Raw genomic sequence first — 17,475 nt, forward strand, 5'->3', positions numbered from 1 at the left:
ATTAACCTTCTGTTAATTTTAGTAATGCACCTGACAATTACTTTTCCAAATACGTAATTAGACCTATGTACACATCTAATTTTGTACTACCAAATTTATTCTTTGGGAAATCTGGAAATCTACCTTAGACTCTTTTGACCTTAGTTTTCCATTGACCTGTAAGAATAATGAATATTTGGAAAAAAAAAATAGAATCATAGAAACATAAAGGATGGAAAAGACCTCCAAGATCATCTGGTTCAACATCTCCTGTGTAATGTCCAGGGCTTCAGCTCTGAATGAAAAATCTGGAAACCCAGAGGCTGTTGAAGCTCTGGCTCTGTCGGCTCAACACCAAGGCTGGGCGCCTGGATCATTGACAGGGGATGTGGGAGCCCTGACAGTCAGGAACTTTGTATTCCTGGAAAAAAAAAAAAAAAAAAATTACCAGTTTAAAAACTATTATTTTTCAAGTATCACTTCCGAAAAAAAAATAATCTGGATTTCTTCTGAAAAGGAATTTTCTTCATGTTGTTGGGGTTTTCTCTGGCATGGAAATTCCAGCTCTCAGTTACGGTCATCATTTTGTTATCTGAGCTTTAGTTCTCCATTTAGGGACAAAGGCAGTGTTGTGTCCCACAGGGACAGTTCTTTTGTGGACATAAACACATACTGCATTGTGAAGTAGTCAGGTAAAACAGGGCTGGAGTGTCAGGGCGACTACAGACCATCTCACCTCATTTACAGAAAAAGCATATACTGTGCAATGGGTAAGAAAGCACAGTTTTGAAAGAAAATGATATAAAAAAGGGAAAATAATAGTAGAGCTACAGAAAGAGGAAACAGTAACATAACAGCTTGAGCTTCCAGTTTCTGATATTCTTCAGAATTAAGCAGACAATCCACTATGAAAAATATACATAACTGGTCTCAGAAATCTGTTGGATCTACACACATGCCAACATCTTTGACTAAAATTAGACAAGAGAGTACACGCTTGAGCGCTAGTTGAAAGTTCTGTTGAAAGACAATTTTGCTGATTTTTTTAGAAAAGTTGCTTATCTTCAAGGTAATGCGATTTTCATAGGGAGTTGTGGCATCTCAGCACACGTGAAAAATTAGCAGGCCAAGAATCTCATTAGAAATCGAGGAAGTTAGTTACAAAGGTCTTTCCATTGAAGTAAGCAGCTAAAATGGAGAAGCAGCAGTTGTGCTACAAAAGAGTGGGAGGTAGAGCTGATCCACTTAGGGTAACTCCAAGCTGACATAGAGATACCACTGAAGGAATTACAGCTGTACAAAACCAGAAAGCAATATGTACAGCACCTGAGTCTGGGCAGGTACAGTGAGTGCGGGAGGAGATACTGGTTACTTATTCTGCAGCCCTTTGACGCATGGACTATAAATAACGTGAATGAGGTTTGTTCAAGATGAGCTGAAGAGCACCTTCCTGTGAGCCAGCAGATTGGCCTGAGAATGGGACCGCAAAGTACAGGAGACACATTGAAAAAAAAAATGCACAGATGGTGCACCAACACACAAGCCCACCATACTTGAAAACCAACTTGTGCTCAACTGAATTTTGTTTTTGCAAGGGAAAATCCAGTTGCAGAGCAGGCAAGGCAAAAAACACGCATTCTGGAAGAAGTGTGGAGAGCAGGACTGGGTAGCAAAACGGGTTGATACCAACCAATCTGATGTTATGAACACAGTCCAGCCAGGCACTGTTTCCAGAAAAAGTGTCATCACCTGAACACTGTTGCAGAAAGCACAACTAGATGTGAAGGCTTTGCTTGCTTTTTCCCAATGCTAGCAGCAGTTTCACCTCTGAATGATATTTGAAAATTAAGGCAGAAAAGAAAAAGAAAAAGAAAAAAAAAAGGGGGGAGGGAGGGCAAGGGAGGGTGGTGGGGAGATGGGGGGTGGAGTGCAGAGACAGAAAAAAAGAGAAGGAAAAACCCAAAGTGATAAATGAGAAAATCTTTGTAAGAAAGCAAAGTCAAGACTACACATGCTGCCTGGCTAAAAAGAGAACTCAATATGGCACAAGAAAGTCCTGATAGTTTTCCAAAAGCAAGGGTAAAAAAAAGGTGTTAAAACATGCAGAGTTGAATAGAGCAAGTGAAGATCCTGTGGCAAGCACAGACAAAGAGAAATGCATTGCCAGTACATCCTGCCTTCTCTTCAGGGGCTTTCAAGGACACCAGAAAAGGGAACAAGTGAGTTCATTGAGGAAGAAAAAATTCCACCAGCCCCACATTGATCCAGGAAGACTGCCTGTGGCAAAACACCTCTGAATCCTACCAGCCTGTATGAAATCTGTCCAAAGCAGGTTATCTCTGTCCTGTTACCAATGCTGCCAGCATTTCATAGGTGGTCAAAGTATGGGGACCCTAATGGTTTTCATGCCTGCCATGGAAACGGTGCCTTTCAGGGCATGGTACTAGGGAAGTCTATGCAGAGCTCTGCTGCTGTATCTGTAAAGCTGAGAAAGGAAGAAGACACTTCTGGAAGGACAGCAGCGACTGGCTTATGCTAATCTTCATGACAACAACTTCAGAGATTTTCACTAAGCTCTTTCTTCTCTTTTGCCATCTGAGCTATTTATGAAGCTGTCCCAAAATACACCAGGCCTGACCCCCGCTGCTCCTTCCCCCTGTGTTGCACGCTGTGATTCTAGTCCAGGAGAAACTCCCTGCCTGAGCACAGAGCTGCTGCTCTGCAGAAAAAAATGATGTGGGTCACATGCTGTGAATACTGCCCGTGTCTTCGGGGCCTGTCCTTGTCAGATGGACAGAAGACAGTGATTTGACTGTTCCTGTTTCAATACCTGCCTGGAGACAGGCTCCCCAGACCCAGCTGAGCTAGTGATGCACAGGGTGGCCTGACTCCACCTTGCAGACTGGTGTTAGCTAAGCCATTGCCAGCCTTCTCCTTCGGGAGATTCCCCAGCGATGAGGTACCCACGCTTTCCACATACACACATACACAAGTCAGGGTCTGTGAGATCTGAGATGGGGACTGCTGAGAGCAGCAAGCCCAGAAGTAGCCCAAATTGCCCCGTGCAAGCAGCTGCTGGGCCTTTTGTGGTCTGCGTTCTGGCCGTTTTGCCTGCAAACCAAAACAGCATAATGTAATTGGGAATCACCCTTATATCCATTTTAGAAGGACAGCTAATACAGTTATCATTTTAATTACATTAAAAGCTGTGTGTCAGACAGATAACCTTGGGCAGGCACTTTTGTAGCTTGTGCAGATTCAAATGGATTCAATTTGTATTCTGATTTGAATCTGGGATTAGCCCTTAATTCCACATCTCTTCATCGTTTTGTGTCATTTTGGTCCTCCACAAGAGCTCCTGTCATGACACAGAGCAGCCTGGAAGCCCCAGCACCATTTATCTAATCTGGGCTCTCCCCCAAGATCAAGGATGTACAGCTTTTATTTATTTATTTGTTTGCTTGTTTTTTTTTTTTTTGTTTTTTTTTTTTTGTTTGTTTTTAATTTATTTATTGCCAGGCTGCAGAAATCCGGTTTTTAGGGTGGACACAAACATCCTGTGATCTTTAGCAACAGTCAGAAATTAGCTTTTGATTCCTGCAACTGCTTACATTGATTTGTCATGGCTCACAAACTCAAGGCTGTCTTCCCAAGGAGAAGGACAAGAAACATCTTCTTTGTCCTTGCTGTTCTGTTTATTTGTTAGTTTCTAAGATTAAAGCTTAGGCTTTCTTTTGTATTTCTAGGTCCCCGGAGCTGGTGAGGAGGAGCTGGGAAGGGAGAGGGGAGGAAGAGAAGGGGAGTCAGGCTGGAGGGGATGCAAATACTCTGATTGCTGATGATAGGACTGTATGGAAAAAGTGAATCCAAAAGATTATTCATTGCTGCAGCTTGAATGTACTTATGGATGTACTTGTGGATGTATCCAGACTTACTCAGGTCAGGATGGCAGAATAGACCTTTTCCCTTCACTATCTGATTTTCATTTAAAAATGCAGACTGTCCTAGGTGTTAAGAAGTGTTCCATCTAACATTTGAAAAGTCATTTGGCTAATATTTGAAAAGTCATTTGGCTAATACCTTATCCTAGAAGAGGCTGAGAAACAATCTACTCCAAAGCCCTAGGTCATGTGTTTTCTTAGAAGATAATTTAGAAATTTCCAGACTGATGAAGACCGTGCTCAACTCGAGAGACATTAAGTAGCAGCAAACAGTAGGCCGTGACCCACTTATTATCAGTCATATTGTCTGGTTTAAAAGTCATGTTATCAGGTTTAAAAGAAAACAAGAAGCAGTCACATGGTACATTTTAGTATCAGTTCTTCGCTGTGGGATTGCATGAAAGCACTAGTTCCTTGGAGCATTATAGTACATGAAGCAAATGCCTGGCAGCTAAGTGATTTCCAGAGCTTGCTTAGGTATAGAGAATGTACTTGTCCCTTACAGCTGCAATGAAAATAGAGTGCTTTGTTTATTCATGAAGGAAACAACAGAATGTGGAGGGAAGGGGAAGCACCACTGAAGGACCACCCAAAGCAATTGGCTTCTCTTATTAAGCAAGATAATACGGAGTTAAATAGAACCACAGTCATAGCACAAACCACCCCACTTGTCCCCCACAAGCAGCGTTGCATTGCTGCAATCAGTGTCATTCACAGTGGCTGTGATGTGGTTGTGTGACCTCTTTCTTTAGGCTCTCCTCTGTTATCCCTCTCTGGAGGCTGCTGCACTGCCCTGTTTCCTAGAGTTTTCACTCCAGTGTTATGGTTTTTATTCTAGCTCCACAGTCAGACTCTTTTCCTGTTTTATAGCCATGACTGCTCTCAAATACTTATCAGACTTTATTTCCTAATTAGAGAGGTGTAGGCAGTACAACATGCATAATGCCAATAACGTGGTATTATCTGTGGCTTATGGATGTTTATTTAGTATCTGCCAAAACTGTGACTTTTTTTCCTGCCTGGCATAATGTTTTGGCAGTCTTTTGACATCAAAAAGAGAGATAGCTAAGCCTCATCTATGCCTCAACGAAATTCAAAAGATAACACTCCTTTGTAAACTTGGAAAGCTGTTACCACTCAATGCTGCACAGAAATTACCGTACAAAGAACAGGGCAAAGAAAAGATTAGATTTGATTTGAAAGTTCTGTTTTAAGACCCTGGAATCCCTCTCCATCCGTGCATGTGTATGTGATGGAAAAGTTTTAGCAGCAACATGTTTTATTAAGTAAACAATAGCAAGTTAAGACAGAAGAAAAGTATTTCCATTCTATTGACATCTAAACAGCAAGTCTTCAAGCCTAGTGGTAACTCATGAATGGCTTTCATGTTCTGAAACTTCACAATGCTCTTAAACTTTACATTGCCAGTGTTTAAGGATATTTTAAAAACTTAAACGAAACTCTGAAAGCTGCAGAAATGACCTCATGCTATTCACTACACCTACAAAAATATTAGCATTCAGTTTTGAAGATCACACAACATTTTAAGTATTTTAAAGGAATTTCTAAATAACTGATAAATATCCCATTGTTCTAAAAGTTCAATTTCAGTCGTTTTTTTTTTTTTTTTGTCATGCAGTGATATTGCTTGAAACAGAAGTCTTAACTAAATTCCTAACATGAGCTGAAAACGAGAAATAGAAGATGCAATGGAGAAATTACACACTTCTACTTGTCAAACTGTTTCAATCCCGAATGTACACACAGAAAGCAACACTCAGAATTTCCAGTTTCATGTGTTACAATAGATTTTGCAAATGTGCCTGCACCTTTCAGAGTCAAGTGGGGAAGAAGATCATAGAGATAGTCAATAGCGGAAAGCAGTGGAAGTCTTCTGGATTTGTATCTGATGGGAGGGTTTAGCTCTCAGATTGTATATATAAGGTGTTATCTGCGTACTTCAACAGATGCTCATAGCAGATCCTACCCTTAAAAATGAATACATGACATGAAAAAATTAAACAAGCATTCTGACAAAAAAATCTGTTCATCCAAGGCAGGGTATCAGAATAAGGGAGTTTCAGCCAAATCGTATCCTCATTAAGTACCTAAATCTGCAGCAACGTTGAAGTAGGTGAAGATCTTAGGACGTTTCTAGAAAAGGTCTCCCACTTGGTGCAATGATTTTACCTCCCTCCTTCAGAGCTACCATTTGTGGGCTGGCATCTGGAAAAGGAGAGGGATTGGGGATTCTAAAAACAGGCCTCCCTTGCACACATATAAGTGTAATTCCAGCTAAAAGGATCCCTGGGAGAAACAACATCAAGCTGCCTTCTTGAAGATGTTGGATATCTGATGGCCATATTTTCATTGAGTAAGCTGCCTTTCATGACCCCAGCAGTCTGGGAAGTTCAACCGCTCCGCTGGCATGGGTCAGTGTTCATTCAGCCTGCTGATGCTCCGAACCTGATGTGCAGTGGCACTGTAATATTTTGCTGGTGCCAAGCACGAGAAACAGAAACTGGCATGCATGTCTGTGGTAATTACCACAAGCTCCCTGGTGCCTATTTCAGAGTCACAAAATATTGCTGATGTGATTTTTTAAAGAGTTGCTACTTGTGACCTGCAAACCTACATCCCAAGCAAGGGCATGTGCATGAGTGTATTTTGAGAACTGGTAGAAAGCACCTCATGACCATACTGCCTTCAGCTGCTCTGCCTCCTTGGCATTCAGCTTTCTAGCAAGTCATTTTACATTAATATTTACATGTGAAACATTCAGTATCCCATAAGAAAAATTTTCTTTCTAAGGGTGCATAAATCTTGGAGAGTGGATCTTGTGGATAGTTAGACATGAAAGAGATGCATCAGACCAAGCTCACAGCCAAGGGACCAGAGGCAGCAGTCACAAGTTGCAGCAAGGGAAATTCCAGTTGGATATAAGGGAATAAAATCTCACTATGCTAGTGGTTTAAGGAAAGGACAAGTTGCCCAGAGATGTCGCGAAATCTCCATGCCTGGAGATTGTCATGATGTGACCAAGCAAAGTCCTGAGAAAACTGTGCTGGATTTAGAGGCAGCCCTACTTTAAGCAAGAGGCCAAATGAGACAACCAACAGAGCCCCTTCCACCTCCCCCCCAGGCTCCTGCACGTGTGGTGCAGCGGCTGTACGTCTGCCCTGCAGCATCACCCTGGTGCGGCCGTGTGCCAGGCGACATCCCAAGGCAATTCCTAAGAACAAGCTTACGGTGCGGCTCTGCTCGATGCACGGTACGAAGATTTTACTAGTGTTCATGCAAAGCCCCTGCAACTGTAATTTCATCCTGTTATTTCATGGTAAGCTTTCACTTGGTGGTTTTCATTTTATTCATACTTGAGGACTTTGACTTTTAGATATATGAAGTGTTCCCTTTTGTTGTCTCTGAAGTAACCATTCATATTTGAAGTTTAATCTTCCCTCTTAACTCAAACCTAAACCCCAAAATGATTGCACTGCTTTCTTCTTCTGTTGCTGCTCCTGTCCTAATGCAGACAGTAAGAATAAATTTTTGGCCCATTTGCATTCAGCAGAACTTTTAAAAATTGATTTTAATTAAATAAGATTTATCCCATCACTCAAAGAATTTTCAATAAGATCTTTCTTTCCTTGATTTACAAGCCACTAGTGTGTACTTATTACTGCACCAGATAATTTTTAAGCAGTATTACCTGCTTAATTTCATGTCTACATCTAGATCTGCCATACTACCTTGCAGAATTAATAGTTGTATCTGGGACTATTTTTTCTCATAAATTGTAGGTAGCATTTTTGTGAAATTAATCTCAATTTATTATTTTATAATTAATATTACAAGCAGGTAGCATTTCTCTATCTCTGTATTCATTTCTGATTTCTCAGTGCAATTCTGTTCACACTTCCTTCGTGTCTCTGAAAAATCTTGATGTTCTCAACCTCCGCATATTCATTAACTAACGCTGGACTTAACCCTGTTCTCAGACCCTAATTCTTATTTTATCTGTATTCTGTGTATGGAGTCACAATTATGTGGTGTGTTGCACAACCATTTGCACCTCATGTCAGATAAATATTTGTTGGAAACATTTCTGTATGTATGCCCTTAATCACAACTCTTCTTCATTCTTTCTATAAGAGAAAATGCCAGTGTAGGACATGTGCTAAAATATGTCCTGACAGTATGTGAGTTTCCAAAAAGAATAGAGGCCACTTTGCCAGTATGACTTCCTTGGAGATCTGCTTTTACCACATCTGACTTTCTTTTATTATATATATGCAAAATTAGATCTGTAATTATGACTCCTATTATCCTGCCCTTTCTAATCTTGTGACAGATAGTCCCTCTGGCATTCAGTAGTACTTAGGTAGAAGATAAGATAAGTTTAGGAAGATAAGTTATTAACTTGGATTGTCAACACACCATCACCCGATGACAAATGAAAAGGCTAGATGATTGGTAGAAGTAGAAAAGGAGATTGTTACACATAGAGATTCTAACTGGGATGAAACAGTGCCTGTGAGCACCTATGTTGAAAACCAGCAGAGAGATGCCTGATGGGTTAATGTTTGAGCTTAGCAACTTTATTTAGAAAAATGAAATTGGCAGGGAGAAAAAAAAAAAAAAGAAAAGGAAGAAAAACAATGAGTTTTTTTTTTCTTAACACCAACCAGCTTTTTTTCTCATTTTTTCCCTCCTTCCCATATTTCTTTCAAGCTTACTTGATGCAAACTGCCTGAGAGATACTGGCTTTACCAAGGATTGCTAGGAGGCCTGAGTACCCCCTCATGTTGGGAAACAAGGTTATGGCTTCAACATAGGCAGGTAAGTTCGATCTGGAGGACGCCTTTTTCAGATCATACAGAAAAACTCCAGAAGAAGTGATATGAAGCAGCTGCAGAAGACTCTCAGAAGAGATGTTCTTAATATGCGATTATTCCAAGAAAATGTGAAAATGGGGCTCTACTTCCAAGAACAGTCAGAGGCAGCAAAGAGCCAAGCAGGGGAATCTGGGTATGTGCTGTCACCCATGTGGCCTTAGCAATCACTCTGAGGCAAACCCTCACACCACAGTTTTGCATGTTGAAGCTGGAGTGCTGGTTCCAGTCTAAGAGGAGAAGGAGGAGGGAAAAGAAGCATTAAGAATATTTTTTCTGGTAGTAACATTCCACAGAAACTGAAATATTTTTTTAAGATTCCAACAGTAAATTCTTAATAAAATAGCACACAACTGAAATAAAAACCAATGGCGCTAAATGAAGCCTTCTGTGAATTAAGCCTCTAGGCTAAACTGCATCTTCAATGGTCAGTATGGATTTCTGTCTGAAATATGCTTTTACAGATGGCCTAAATTTTCTGTGCCAGAATATGTTTCTGCCTCAACCAAGGAAAGTCTTCACAGGCTCACCAGACTGCTACCCTAGCCCAACTTCCAGCTTAAACTTTTTCAAAGCTGGGGCAAACAAATATCTCTTTCACCAGATCTTTAAAAAATATTAGTCATCAGTGACCTGCAGAGGCAAACCACACTATTTTGGGACAAAATAAGAAAGTGTGAGGCTTACAGCAGAGACACTGCTGTGGACCTGTTGGGTGCATCTACACCACTTCTCGAGGTTGTCCTCAAGGTCTGCCCTGGGTCTAGAATACCCTTGCTCCCTTCCCTGTACATCCACAGCATCTGAGGCATGACCATGCTGCACGCAGCTTTTCTACTGCTGTCCCACAAGCCGCTGTGGCTTGTTTCTAGCCTCTCTTAGCACAAAAAGTGACAAAGAGGGGCAAAGAGGGAGAGGGAATGTGTGGCCGAGACATGTTCTCCGAGCTGACAGACACTCTTTCCATTGGCCCCTCTCGGGCAGTGGCTGTACCAGTTTGTGCCCATGCCTGTCGTCCCACACAGGTTTGGTAGGCTGGCACCCAGCCCAGTGTGTGCATATGTGCACATGTGCATATGTATACATGCATATGCAGAAGGCTAATTTTAGACAGAAGGTTTCTCCTTGGGGTGCTGAGCCAGGAAACAAGCCACTCATTGTCAGGTAAACCATGCTTCATCCCCAACAGGGGAGAAGAGAATTCATAGCTCTCTACTTATTTTCCTCACTTGCACAGGCCATCAGCAGAGAGGAGTCCGCAGAGCCAGCTGCTCTGCAGCCCCCTCTCCCCAGGGAGCCATCAAGAGCACAGGACTGGTGAGCTTGTGCCTCGAGTCACCCACTACCAGATGCTCTGGAGCTGGGACATAATAGTAAGCCAGGTCTAAACACCCTGGGATGGAGACAGCAATGGAAGACAAGCAGCATTAGAAAAGCTGCTTGCATAGTATTGGAAACCTCCAAATTAATGTGTGTTGCACTAGCAGCATTTTGCCCAAGAAAACACAAAACCCTCAGAAAGACATGTTCCATCCTGTCCCTTCAGATCAGACTCCAGATAAAAACTGACAGCTCTCTGCCTGGGCAATCCAGGCATATGACCTTGAAAGAAAAGGGCAGTGTAGCTGCTACAGGGAATTTCTGGGAAAACAAGAACAATGTAATGGCATTGTAAGTTCCCTGTGGCTGTCCAGCCTTTCTGTGGCTGCCATCATCACCTGCCTGGGGCTTCTGGACTCTGTATGATCAGACCAACAGGACAGATGGATCTGGAAATCATCCAGGGAAAGCTGGCAAGGACTTCTGAATACAGCTCTGGGTCTAACCCCCATACCCTATGAACTGACCTGATTCCAGGAAAAAAAGGGACACACCTGCTTCCTCCTCCAGAAGGGTGAAGAACCAAATGAGAACAAACATCAAGCGTCTTGGGACAAGGTGTTTTAGGTTCAACCCTGTAGTCATGACCCAAGGGCCTGGCATGGCTGCCTGAGGATGAGAAGGGTGCAGGCAGAGGATGGGTGCTGCCTGCAGAGCTGGTGGCCATCCATGCGGTCATGTTCTCCAGCTTGTGTGCTTCCTGCACCGTGTGCGTGTGCTGCAGCACGTTGGCTTCAGGAGTGCTGACACGCCAAAAGGAACCAGTATGCAGCACAAAATCAAGAGAGCAGGCAGGTTTGCATCTGTGTGAGGCGGTACACACCTGATTTTGCTGTTCCCAGTGGTAATGCTCAGGGGTACTCCACAAGCCTGGAGGTTTGTGCCTGGTGTTGCACTTTTGTATTCTCAATGATCTGTGTGATCCAAGACAGGACCATTCAACCTCACAAAGCTGCCAGATGAAGTCATGAAGCTATAGCACAGTATTCAGGGCATCGCAGCCTCTTCAGTGAACCTTGGGTCACTTTGTTCCTTTTGCCACAGATTCTCGGCTCTAAAAGAGAATTAAATATGCCTTATGTCTCAAGGGTACTCTTAGTTTGAGCTTGTTAATTACTGTAACATACAGTTATTACAGTAACGGAGACTATATAAGCAGATAAGAAATTCTGCTGTGCTTAAGCAAAGGAAAACACCATTAAATAGTTATCAGTAGAAACTGTAAATATCTTGTTTTCTCCACAAAGCAAACTATCCAGCACTGTGCTCCAAATGTATTCCTTATGAGCTCAGTCCATGTTGCGTGGAAATTACCCTTTTTGCAAAACTGTTTGTTTATGCACTATGGTGTGGGCAAACACAAGCTCTGCCTGCTCCCACTCCAAGCTAAAAAAGCAGTGAGGCTGTACTAATGCAGGTGACATAGGAGGAAAGCACCATGGGTAAAAGCCCAAGAGCAAACTGGATCGGTTTGCCATAAGCAGTGGCTGAGCTATTCCCATGGCCCCATACTCACAGAGGGAGAGTTTTCTTCAGAAAGCCCCTCATTTTTCCTCCACTCTGACACAACAATTCATGAGGTGGGGAAAGTGGTTTGAAGCTGCAAAAAAAGAAGCAAGTGAGAGAGGGAAGCGTAGCTCTTCTTTGCCTGTGATGGCTGCTTGCTAACTTCTGTGCATAAGAATATTGCAGTGCTTTTTACTGAGGTCAGAGAAAGTCAGCTTTAAAAGAAGAAAATAATGTTTAAAGAAAGTCTGTTTGCCTTCACACCAGACTGATTTTTCACAGTCTGTTTCTATATATCTGAAGCCAGGCATTGATAATGGGAGCCCTGGCACGGCTGCTCTCAAGTGAGCGGCACCAGCAGCTGCTGCTGCAGACGCGGCAAACAGGGGAGTAAATCCTGCAGCCTTGGTACAGCCCCAGCTCCATCACTAGGGACTGCAGGATTTGTCCTAGCCTACTTTTTCCTCCAGTGTTTCACAGTTCCAAACGAGCTTCAAAAGACTTCCACTTTTGAAAAGATGGTATCTAATTTACAGAAGTCTGTAGCTGATAAATTATATTTCTGAATAATCTGCTGGCATTTTTTCAGGAAGGAGTATAATCTGATTTAAGTAAGTGCTTAAAGAGGCTGGTGGTTTTTTGTTGTTGTTGTTGTTGTTGCCGCCTTTTCTTTTTTTTTTTTTTTTCCAAGAAATGTTAATCTTTTTAGAATCAGATACCCAGGAGACTCTTTAAAAGTATTTTTTTTTCTCTTCCAAAATCTCTACTGCCAGTGCATTTTGTGAGAGGAGAAATTCCTCACTATTTTGAAAAAAAAGACCTATGGCTAGACCTTCTGTTTTAATCCAGAAGTTTTCTGACATAAGGACATTTTCTTGTTTAATACATTGCTAAAGTATGCTGTTGACAGATACCCTGCCAGTAGTGATTTCCCCTGGGAAAGTGAAGTAGTATAGACTTCCTTCCTCATCTGAGAAAAAACAACAACACTGAAATGTGTTTTTCCAGGCAGCTGGTCAAGGAAGCAGGTGTCAGGCTTATAAGACAGTCTGCAAGTTCTGCATCATAGCCCCCTTCTTCCCCTGCTCAGCTGAGGGCAATACCCAACTAACACTGAGACCATTCCTTGTGTGAGTAAGAAAACACTTCCTTGTTACCTCAAGGCTCATTTAGCCTATGCTATATATAATTTGATAGTCATTTCTCCTGCAAGTCATAAAAACAGCTTCCAGTTCACGTTGTCTGCATTTCCTGCCACAGCTATCTGTCGTTTATGGAAGCTCTGCAAGTTGTCTGGCTGCTTGGTTTGGATAGTTTTCAGGCTTGGCTATATTTTCTAATTTCGTAAACCTCCTTCCCAGCTTTCCTCCTCTCCTTTTTGCCCTGCAGCAGCAGTCATTGATCACGTACAGCCATCCCTCTGATGAGCCTCCCCCTTTCCATTTCAGATAAGAACCAAAGCCCTGACCCATGCACCTCAGTCCCTGGAGGGCTCTCTCCACTTGCACACAGGGACCTCATCATGTCCCTTCCACCAGCACAGCACCAGCCTGTGGCCTGCACTGCAGCCTCATGCCCCCACATCACCACAGCCCCATGCCCCCATGTCACCATGGCCCTGACGCCCCCCTCAGCACTGGTGGCTTGTTGCTTTCCTCCCTCCACCGATCTTCAGGTGGTGAATCGCGTGTTATTATTGGGCTCTGTGGAGCTTTTCAGAAAGCAAGCTGAAGCAGGTGCTCCAGAGAATGAGATGAGATCATGTTGCATTTCATTGTCTCAAGAAGTGTTTGGCAGGCAGGTATGCCATCATATGCCATGGCAACAGCTGATGGAAGGGGAGATGTTACAAACGTGGACAAGACAGAAGTCACTTACGAAGTTGGTATTTGCAAGAGCTACTCCGTGGTGCTATATGAGACATTATCATTTACTTCCTTTTACTATTTCCTTCTTTTATATACTCCAGCTTTGCAAAGAGGAAATAAAAAATGGCAGCTTCTCAAATTTGGGTAAATTTTGGCAACAGTCAGATTTATAATGGTGATTATTGTATGCAGGTGGTTTCCTTCAGTAAGGGCTAAGAGTGCCTGTTGTTTTTCAGTGGATAAAGTGAGGTAAATCCCTAAGAGTACAACAAAAGGAAATAACAATGAAGGGAGAATATAAAAGCAAGTGGCACACAGGCTTAGAGAAATAGATTTACCATTAGAAACAATGCAGTGAAATCCTGCTAGTGTCTGTTACAGGAACCAGCAATAAAATAAGAGCTTAGGTTGTCACTTTGCCTTATTTTGTAAAGCTATTTTATTAAGGTACATTGCTCAAGGATCTACTTCTACTTATTTGCTGCACATCTGTGTCTTTTTTCTCCTGAATCTTTACCTTCTGACAAAGTAAACCAGCTCCCCTCATACTCCTATGAATCCTCACCAGATGAGAGCATGTTCAGTGCTTGGTCCAATCTAGTCCTTGCCCTGTGTCAATGTATGCCAATCAGATGGATGGTCCATTAGCAGGACATTGCCAAATGTTTCAGGGTGGCTTCTTATGTTTTAACTCTAAACTGAATCATTAATTTTGATCTCCTATCTAGCTATTCACTTTCATAAAACTCAGAAGAACTTATTTAAGTCTTCTGCTTCCATTTTACATATGTTCTCAACTGACTGGCTTAAAACTTTCTAGAGGCTAAGTGGCAGAAAAATGGTCAGAAAGACAGTTAGCAAGATACCCTAAGCTTTATTCTGCAAGGAGGCCGTGCTGAAGGCATGGCTGCTGCACAGATGGCACTACCATTTTGCATTTATTTTAGATCTCCTCACTGAACAATTCTGACACCTCAGCATGTGGGCCACAGCAGTTGTATCCTCAAGGTATAACAAGAATATGTGTGAAGACAGGAAGGCAGATTATCTTCTGCTCATGCAGTGAAGTGAGATACTTGAAACTGGGACTGGCTCTTGGGCTTAGGGCTAGATCTGAAAAACAAGTTACATTTTCGAAAAGATCGTCAAGTCAAGAATATCCTGAGTTGGAAGGGACCCACAAGGATCATTTCATCCTACGCCTGGCTCCACACAGTACAACGTAACACTCAGACGGTATGTCTGAGAGCACTGTCCAAACATCTCTTGAACTCCTACATGCTCAGTGTTGAGACCACTGCCCTATGGAGCCTGTCCCAGTGCCCGACCACCCTCTGGGTGCAGAACCTTTCCCTAACCCCCAGCCTGACCCTCCCCTGTCCCAGCTCCATGCCGTTCCCTCGGGTCCTGTCGCTGTCCCCAGAGAGCAGAGCTCAGCGCCCGCCCCTCCGCTCCCCTCGTGAGGGAGCTGCAGGCCGCCATGAGGCCTCCCCTCAGCCTGCTCTGCTCTGGGCTGAGCAAACCAAGGGACCTCAGCCTGTCTTCATGCATCTTGTCCTCCTTTGGATACATTCTAATCATTTTACATTGGAAGACTTTTCTCCCACACTACAGTCCAAAGCCTAAGTGGCTAGAACCCTCTTGACTGGCCTGAATACAAATGGTTACAACTATTCTAGGGACAATTACCAATTCTTGGACATCAGTATGTCCACTCATGTATCTCTGCTGTATTGGGGTGAAACCTGGTTGCAGGCCACGCCACCAAAGGAAACTGGCGTGTGCCACAGCTAGGGGACACAGCATTCTTTGGCTAAATGCCCAAAGCTGGAATTTGAGTCCTTCTCAAGGAACACAGAGTGGCAAATAAGATGGAGACACTATGTGCTTCCTTGGATCTGCATTTTGACCTCTCTGTTCCTCACATCACCCTTTCTAAGTACAGACACTTCTTATTCACAATTTCTTTCCCACTGGGAAGACATTAGGGACTCTCTCAGAGCCTGTGTTTTAACTGTGCCCAGCACTACCCTAATTTGACATTGTTTTGGACTGTTTACTGCTACTTGAATAAAAAAGCATAGTATTATCACACATCGGTAGTGACAAAGAAGTAACCGTATGTGTGATATGCGCTGTTTCAAAACTGTAGTTCCATCTTTGAAACCCACTGTTGTAGCTGTGCCACGTACAATTCCAATCAACAGCACTCTTACAGCATGGCAGACTGGTAAGAAAGAAGGGAGGTTGCTTGCCGAACTCAGATGGCAAAGTGGGATAGATCTTACTAATATTTCTGAAAGGCCAGGCAGTCTCCCGGCTGGTCCCTTTCAGTTACTGTCAAGAAAAAACTGCTGAGCTAGGTAAATTGGTAGCGACAAGGTCATTTGTTCTTCCTTATGAACCACTTCGTGCATGTGACAAAGCACCAGGAAGCAGACAGTGATATTGTTTTTACTGAATGGTAGTCAGTGCAATATGTGTCCAGCCTGCTTGCCGCTCTTCTGCAGCTTGAGTACATATAGTAATCATAGCTTATGTGTGCTTGGTCTTCTTCCAGGAACCTCTAGAGGGTAACAAAATTAAATCTCCAGTAAGCTAAAACACCAGCTTTAGCCAATATTTTGTGAGACTGTTGGCCTGCTGCTGTTTATATCCAAACCAAATCCTGCAAGTAACCTGAACAGAAGTTTAAGCATGTCATGTAAGCTGTTTGCATGATGTCTGCACAAAGCCAAGAATGGGTTTCTTTTTTATTGTGAAGGAAAGCTCATGAAATGTTCCATTTCATCTCCCTGTACTCTGCTCTGGTGAGGCCGCCCCTTGAGTACTGTGTTTAGCTTTGGGCCCCTCAGTACAAGAAGGACATCGAGGCCCTGGAGCATGTCCAGAGAAGGGCTACGAAGCTGGTGAAGGGCCTGGAACACAAGTCCTATGGGGGGCGGCTGAGGGCACTGGGGTTGTTTAGTCTGGAGAAGAGGAGGCTCAGGGGAGACCTCATTGCTCTCTACAGCTACCTGAAAGGAAGCTGTGGGGAGCTGGGGGTTGGCCTCCTCTCACAGGTAACTAGTGAGAGGACTAGAGGGAATGGCCTCAATGGTGCCAGGGGAGGTTCAGTTTAGGAATTAGGAGACATTTCTCCTCAGAAAGAGCAGTCAGACATTGGAAAGGGGTTGCCCAGGGAGGTGGTGGAGTCACCGTCCCTGGGGGTGTTCAAGGAAAGGTTGGACGTGGTGCTTAGGGACGTGGTTTAGTGGGTGATAGTGGTGGTAGGGGGATGGTTGGACCAGATGATTTTGGAGGTCTTTTCCAACTTTGACAATTCTATGATTCTATGATTTCCTATCAGTATTGTCTACTATAGGAGATTTTCAATGATAGCTTCAAGGTTCCTGTTATACTGATGATTAGTGTGTGAGTAACAATCCTTTAAGAGACAAGATTATACAGCTGAAGCCATAGCTGCCAGTGGGAGAGCTACTAGCCTTATAGAGAGGAGACACAGAGATCTCTTGTTATTGTCCATGTAATTATAATAAAGGCTCATCTTAGTCAATAAGCTCTGAGTCAAACTTCCCCTTAGCCGGAATTAAAGAACATTGCCATTAATTAGCTACACATGTAACTGTGAGTGAAATCCTGGAAGCTATGCTGAAATCAGGAGTGGGCCTATCTGAACGCAGCTGTATTTTGCTCTCCTAAAACGCAAATGCAGTTTTTACAAATATGTTCCTGTATAACCTAAGCTTTACTTGTAAGGGCTTACTTTGATGTAATCAAACTTGCATTCAAAGCAGACTTAAAAAGCGGTTGTTACAAAAGATAAGAAAATACGAGAAAGATTAAACCAGAAAGTATATACATCATCAAAAATTATTTGAGGAAATGAAATGAGCAGTGCTATGAGAA

At 42.9% G+C, this 17,475-nt stretch overlaps 1 long non-coding RNA gene across 1 annotated transcript; it reads right to left on the reverse strand.

Annotated features, from left to right (window-relative positions):
* Positions 1–4,879: 4,879 nt before the first annotated feature.
* LOC308185271 lies at positions 4,880–13,279 on the reverse strand. Its single transcript, XR_013943245.1, has 3 exons — positions 11,709–13,279; positions 10,687–11,246; positions 4,880–9,042 (listed from the first exon to the last, which is right to left on the reverse strand). It is a non-coding gene; the product is annotated as an uncharacterized lncRNA (long non-coding RNA).
* Positions 13,280–17,475: the final 4,196 nt, after the last annotated feature.

The sequence above is a fragment of the Anser brachyrhynchus genome (genome assembly GCF_964034855.1).
Source record: "Anser brachyrhynchus genome assembly, chromosome: Z".
Taxonomy (NCBI): domain Eukaryota; kingdom Metazoa; phylum Chordata; class Aves; order Anseriformes; family Anatidae; genus Anser; species Anser brachyrhynchus.